The following is a 6,610-nucleotide window of genomic DNA, read 5'->3' as shown; positions in this document are numbered from 1 at the left end:
TTGCAAAGGTGAAGGCTGCTGGGCGTTTTCTTGCTGGTATAAATTTGAAATTTCAGGAGTACATTGTGGCTGTCCTGGCTACTTCTTGTTTTCAAGAGAAGAAACAGGACATAGAAGTGCGCATTTATTTTCAATTTGCAAAGTAAGTACATTCAGGAATACATTTCATGCCTTTGCTTAGAATCCATCTTAGTGGAAAATGTCATGCATGGGTAAGATGTACAGGCTCAAACTCGGCTGCAGTTGAAGCCCAGGCTCTTGATGGCTTCAATATTCTTTCACTAATGTGTAATAGGAGTGAACTTTGCCCATCTTCCCGGGGTTAATTTAAAAATTATCACTTGAACCTCAAGTTTATTTGTGAACCTGTCAGCACTGTCCTTTTTATATGCTTTAAAACAGGCCATCTCACTACCACTGATAACATTATGAACCTATATAAATCCTGTCTGTGGCATCGGACTCAATATCCTGTCAGCCTTGCATATTGTGTCCCATAACTTCTCCGTCTTAAACTCTGTTTACTTACGTTATGTCAGCCCTGAGGCTGGATTTGCAGCACTGAGGAAGAAGAGCCCTGGTGATGGGGCTGGAAATGCAGAATGTAGAAACCCAAGCTCACTTCTGGATATTGAGTACAAGGCGTCATTGAGCACGGTCATTGTGATTTCTTCTGCCTCTTTTTTGGTAGTCCACAGGGAGGGAAGGGATCATCCTTTTTCAGAAATGAATACCCCCCCCACACACACGATGAATTTTGCTACTTGTTGATAATACCAGGAGACGTGCTTCTGCAGACAGCTGCTTCTGCCCAAAATCAGAGGTGCTCTGATTTTCACAGAAGATCTGCTTTCCAAGAGTTCTGGGAATTAAGGGAGAGGAAAATCCTGCTGCTTACTTACATTTTTATTCCACCATACCATCTCTGTACTTAATGCCTCACAGCATTTTTTTCTTTGAAAGCAGTTCCTGATTTTTAGAACTGTTTTCACATTCAGATCTTAAATATAAAAGTAAAAAAAAAAAAAAAGAAGAAGAAAAAACATTATTTGTTAGAGCAAGTCTCAGTATAAACAGTACCCCAATATCTGAATGCCCCATATTTTGGGGCATTCAAATCAAGGACACCTAATGTGAATGTAGCTCAGTTCCAAATCCTGGGGTAATGCAGTTTTCTGCTTTGAAGTGTCCATCTTCCAAGGGATGGGGGTGAGGCAACCTGAAAATTATCCTTTTCTTCTTCAGGTTCTCTCTGCTGGGTCCCCGTAGGCCTTGGTGTCCATGGGGACCCCGATCTATTCTGCAGGTGCTGCTCTCCTTAGCTTTGCCATTTAGCTCTTCCTCAGATAACAGCCATCAGCAGGCGTAACCCACTGCTTGTGAGCCTTTGCTGTTTTCTGACTCCTCGTTGAGGCACCATCTCATCCCCTGCAACCTGCTGTCAGACACTTTTTCATGGACTCTGAATTCTCTGTCTTGCTAGAAGCCTGGAAATGTCACACATCCACACTTTTTTACCTTTTTTTTTTTTTTTTTAATAAGCCACTTGCTTTCTGTCTCTCATTTCCCAGTTCCTCTCATAGTTCTTTGTTATTTATTTCCCATTCCTTTATGTGTATTATTTCTGATACCATGCCTCTTAAAAACATCTCTACCAGCTCAAAAACTGGTATTTGAGTTTAAACAGGGATTGTGAAAGCTCGGCAAAGCTGAGGCTGCTATGCAGCACACTCTGGCACATTTGTAGCAGGGTCCAGGGCTGTCAAACCCCACGGTGTGATGCAGCATGCATGTTTGTAATGTAGGGATTTGCATGTTTTTACCATTTTCTTATTCCTATAATCAGGCTCAAACAATTTAAATATGGAAACAGAATTATCATTATTTGCTTTCCATTATAATGCTAAGAAATTAAGCTGGAGAAGAAAGTGTGACATATGCCAGATTACCACAGGCACCAAATCCAAAACCAAACATGAATTTGTAAGGCCATGTCTGCTTAACTGTAACTGTGCTGATTAGCTCCGAACAATGCTGGAGGAGATAGTTTGTGTGCGAGTGTACACAGCAACATTTTATCTTCTATTGAAGACATAAATGGTTGTTCTCAGAGTGTTTGTTTTTCCAAGCTACTGGCAAAATGGTATGTATATTGATGCCACTTGGCCTGTCACACTGTATTTATTCATTTCTATTTCAGAGGGAACAAAAATGTTCCCTCTTCAAATTAGCTTAACATTTTCAGTCTCTGATGGGACAAACATAGCTGCATGTTGCTGTATTTTTCTATACTGTGGCATTGCACTATACTTAATAGTAGTACAAGAAAATGGTTCCTGAGCTACGGCCCCCTCATGGAATACTCTATGTCCCTGACATCTGCCTACACCTCCTGGGGGGAAAAGTGTAGGGTCACTAGACAAAAGGAAAATACATTGGGCTTTTTTGCAGCACATGAGTGGGTCACTTGTTATCAGCCACAAGCTGTCACTGCATGAGCACAACAGAGCTCTGCACCCTTGATAGCCCAAGAGAGTTGGTGGAGGGGCTGAAATGGAGTTTGGCATGGGCATGCAGCTGGCGTCTGGCAGAGACTGGCCCTTCAGGTCCCTGTGTGCAGTATTCCTCACTCCAAAACCAGATTGATACTCCCCACCCTGAAGATTTCCCATCATCACTCCTCTCTGCTGGGAAAAGCAGCCCTTTATTCCCATCTTTAATTCATTTTTTTTTTAATTTGTGCAAGGTCCTTTCCTGTTGTGCCATAGCTGTTCAAGGTCCTTTGAGAAGAGATTTTGCTGAAAGCCCTTTTATGAAGACCCATGTAGAAATTATAAACTAGGTTTCCCCTATCTTTTGGCCTGTTGACTCTTGTAAACATCTCCAGAGGATTTTTGAGATATAACTTACTTCCGTTCATAAAACCCACGTTGACTTTTCCTCAGTATATTAAATATTCTTATTTGCTAAAACATTTTCTATTATTGTGGCTGGTAAGATTTCAAGCTTACCAGCCAGTAGTTTCTGAAGTCTCATCTGAAGGAAATCCTTTTAAAAAGCTGGTGACACACTTCCTCTCTTTCAGACCTTGGGTAATCAAGAAGATTTTATGTGAGAGGTTATGCACCATCATTAAAAATTAATTTGGTTATTTCATCTTGAGTTTCTTTTGCACTCTTGCTGAATGCCACTTGCTCTTGTTCTTTGTCTGCATGTTCCACAGCATCCTCTACCAACACACAAACCACCTTCTGCATCCGCTCAAAGAGGGGCTCTGGCTTTCCTCTCTGCTTTCCTCCAGGGTAGGCAAAGAATTAATTCAGCCTTTCTGCTGTGACTTTATCTTATCTGAGTGTTTCTTTCAGATGCTGATCAAGGACCCCACCAGTTCTCTGACAGACAGACTGCAGGGCATCCAAAGACAAATTTATTATTTGGCTTGATGCTTTTTGCAAGTTGTTCTTCCATTCTTTGGCCTGCTTCTTGTGTCTTTCGTGTTTAATCTGCCAGGTTTTCTACTGTCCTCATTTGGGCACATCTTCATATTTTTTCAAAAGGAGATTTGCCTTTTCCCTCTGCTGCTCTGTCCTGCCAGCTTTTCCTTTCTGATTCTTCTCATCCTTGCTGACAAGCAGGTGTGTCCTGTGCTTCCAGCCCAGTGGCAACCAACGGTCTCCCATCTGTCTGGGAGGATCTGATGGTCTTGGCTCTTCCTCAGGGGCTGTTTTCTAACAAGGTCCTTTTGCTTTCTGAGGTCAGTACAGTGGTGGTGAAATGTCTGGCTCCCGTTGCTTGTGCAAAGAGATTGGATCTAGAGTGTATTGTGGTCTCTGAGTCTCAAAGGTGGCAGTCTGAGCTAGATGGTGTGCTCTGGGTCATTCCTCCTATGGAAGGTTCCTTAAACAGCTCCATGCAGCAGTCCCTGATCCTGTCTGAAAACGCAGCCTCCCGGGCAGACCTTGAGCTGCACAGGGGTGGCTGGAGCCATCAGTGACAGTTGTAGATGAAAGAAAAGGTGAGGGCTTCAGGTTCCAGTTTCATAAGGCCTGGGTTGGGCTCACAGCCCCCTGCCAAGGCAAGAGGAAAGAGACTGCTTTCCCACTCCGGTTTTGCTGGGGTAGCAGGTTTTGCTGGCATCTTGATGTAGGAGCAGCAGAAGGGCAGGGATGAAACATATAGCTGGGAGGAGGAGGACGAGATGCTGGGGGCAGAGTAAAACTGCCTCCTTTGGGCAGCAGCACACCACTGATTCAGGAGCATCCTGGGGACAGGAACAGTTTCCACAACCCAACAGATTATTTCACTGTCACTTCTAATGGTCTTGTTTTCCTTTCAGGAATCTAATTGTTGAACCCAAGGAGAAGTTCCCCAGTAACACTTATGTGTGTTATCTGATCAAACAGAAACCTGTGGCTGACTGTTCTTTCCAAGAGTTACTGAATAAGCAGCCGGGCTGCTCAAGGCGTCTGAGCAATGTAGGCAAAACCAAGTTTTATTGCCTAGGGGTTGGGGGCTGATGCAGCTCAAAGGGAGAAGCAGGGTGAAGAGGAGGTAGCAGCAGGGCTAGCTGCAGCAAGAGAGCGAGCTGGGGATCAGCTTGCTGCTGCTGCTGGAGTACTGGAAAGGTGCTACCGCCAGGCCTGGGGAGCGTGTCCCTGCCCCTGCGGATGCTGCCTAAGCAGGCGCACCAGGATGGGGGCTCCCACTTCAGCGGTCTTGTGCCCTTGACATGATTTGAGCCAGCCCTAATAAATGGGATTAGAAGATAGACAGTGCCTTAGGGCAGCTTAGTGAAATCCAACAGTTAAACAATCCCTGTGCAAAGGCAACAAGTGTCTAGTTGGGGTCGCACATCTTCCCCTGATGCTGAAGATGAAATAAGGGGTTCAGCAGGGAAAAACTGGGCTGCAGTATGGAAACTTCCATCACTTTTAAGATGTTCTCTTCCTTCTCTCTCATATTCTCTTCCTTCTCTTTTTTTATTGTGTTTGTCCCACTATACTGATGAGAATTTTATTACTAAATTCAAAGCATATTTGCACAGGAGGGGTGGCTTTAAAAGCAAAATCATATTGCCGTTGTTGATGATGACAGATGACAGCACCTTACTTGGGCAAAATTCCCTTTTATTACAGCTGGATTCGAAATAAGGATTGTAGACATCGGATCAATGGAATTGGCCACCTTCTCCATTCAAACCATCAGCAAGACTTCGACTGATGGCAAGCACTAAGTCCCCACAGCTTCCTCACACAAGCACTCCCCCTGAAGCCAGGGAGATGAGTTACCATCACAGCTTCCCCACACAAGCTCCCTACCTGAAGGCAGCACCAGGGCTGCTCTTTGCCTGTGGCACTCCGGGGCCTGCTAAGGAAAACCACTTCTCTTGGATTATGCCCTCCATTACAGAGAAAAATGAAAAGTTGGCATGAGGTGAGTGGGATTCAGATGCTGCTTCTGTAGCTGCTTCTGTAAGTGCCTGTAAGAAAAAGTTTGACTTGAACACAGTTGTGTTCAGCTTTAATTGTGTCATAGCAATAACAACGGCTTAAGGAAAAAAAAAATCACTAATCTGTCTTTGGTATTCCTCTGGCTTCACAGACATGAAGGACTTGATTGCATATAGTTCCTTGTTGACTTAAATTAGATTCATGAGTATTGGGCATTACTGAAAATACAGACTTAAATCATAAGCATTTTCAAAAATGCTGTTCTTTTGCCATAATGTGACCAAATATTACTTTTAAATTGTGTTTTTGTAGAGATGGAAATAGCCATATATGCCATATTTCTATGGACTCCCTGCCAAATAAGCTCACAGGAAAGAGTGCTTGTCCAGCAGCACAGAGTAGATGTCACCACTACCCATGGGTACGATCCCACCCTGATTAGCAGCTTTTTCTCAGTCTGTTTGGGTTTGGTGCATCTTGGAATTTCATCTCTCCAATATGCTCCTGCGGACTTTTTTTCTTGTAATTCCATGTGAAAAAAAAAAAAAAAGAGAGGGTAAAGCAAGCAGAGTGTTAATAGCCACAGTGCTTAGTGTGGGCCCCAGCCCATATGCTCAGCACCAACAAGCAGGGCTCCTTCCGAAGAGCCTGACGTTCCTCCTCTTGCTTTTCCTGGACACACACTGCAAACCACTGAAGTACTTTCCTGAATCTACTGCTAGTGTCAGCAAATCAATGATCTCACCCAGCACTGCTGAGACCCAAACTCACTTGTTTGAGGTCATGCTGCTAGGGTGGTGACTGTGGGGGATACGGGCGGGGTGCGAGACGCACACAGCATCGCACACAGGATGAGTGCAAGATGCCTGGGTCTCACAGAATAGCTTGTGTGTGCTGCTGTGTGTCCTCCAGCTCCAGGTGGGGTGAGGATGGATGTTGGCACTACCCAGCGAGTGCAGTTTCAGATCTCAGTGAAAACAAACACAACTTCGAAGACCATAAACTGCACATACATGAGACACACAGCTCCTGGCACACAGTGGCACTGAGCAGCATGTCTGGGGTGAGAACAGACCCACGAGCCCAGTCCGCCCCGCCTGAGGCTCTTCTCCTGGCTGTGAGCACCGGCCTGGCGGCGCTGGGGGCCGGCGGCAGGCGGC

Source organism: Athene cunicularia (genome assembly GCF_003259725.1).
Source record: "Athene cunicularia isolate RWA chromosome 12 unlocalized genomic scaffold, athCun1 chr12_part1, whole genome shotgun sequence".
NCBI lineage: Eukaryota > Metazoa > Chordata > Aves > Strigiformes > Strigidae > Athene > Athene cunicularia.
Note: the sequence above shows the minus strand (reverse complement) of the source record.